Below are 974 nucleotides of genomic sequence, written 5' to 3' on the forward strand. Positions count from 1 at the left end.
TTGAGCTGGAAGGCGAAAGCATTGTTTCATTGAGATGTACATGACTGACACACAGCATGGCCAGAAAGAGTGTAGGTAGGTAGCTTTTAGTTCAATAATGTGTTGTGTTAAGTATCTCTGGCAAACTAAAGTCCTGCTTTCCTTATTTCCCATCTCTGTGACCTTGATGATGAGGCTCTCTGACTGTATTCTCATTAAACTGACCTAAATGTGGCCACTCTGGATCTCAGTCTTACACCTGACAGGACTAGCTGCCCTTTATACTTAATGTGATTGCCCTCTGTACTTAATTGTGTACAATATGAGATTGTTTATGGACTGAAGCTGGACTGTACTCAGGCATTGTTTTTGCTCAAGTGACGTCACTCAGAACAAGGCAGATGATCCAGCATACAGATATTTGGAGTTATATGGAGATTAGTTGGATTTCATCATAAACTACTTGTATTTGCTGAATTTCCAAAATTATAAGTGCAGCAAAAAACTGTATGTTTTTTAATAATTTGTTTGTACTTTTTCAAAATAAAGATGCAATCTTTACTTAGTTGTTACAGCCCTGAGATACATTTTCCATAACAAATATTAAGATAAAAGGTACTATACTATAAAACTATAATTTCACTCATCTGGATCAACTTGCTTACCACTATTATCTATTTGGAAAATTGTGAAGATAATGCAAATATGATTTTCAATAAGTATTTAAAATTTATAGAAATAAAGAAGGTAGTTGTTCACTAATTGGTTGATCATTTGAGTAAAACAATGTGTCAGTTATCCACCTACATACATTTGCATGTACAGTTAAATACCTGAGATATTTGTATCTAGATGTCTTGTCCTATGTAAAAATATTTAAAAAGTGATTTAATGTTCTTATCTGAGTCTTTTCTTTCTGCCAGTTTGTCATATTATAAATTGTTACAAATGTCTTGTTATAATGTTTAAATATTTAATCTCATGTCAAACTGAAG

This window comes from Grammomys surdaster, unplaced genomic scaffold (genome assembly GCF_004785775.1).
Source record: "Grammomys surdaster isolate TR1022 unplaced genomic scaffold, NIH_TR_1.0 126391, whole genome shotgun sequence".
Classification (NCBI taxonomy): Eukaryota; Metazoa; Chordata; class Mammalia; order Rodentia; family Muridae; genus Grammomys; species Grammomys surdaster.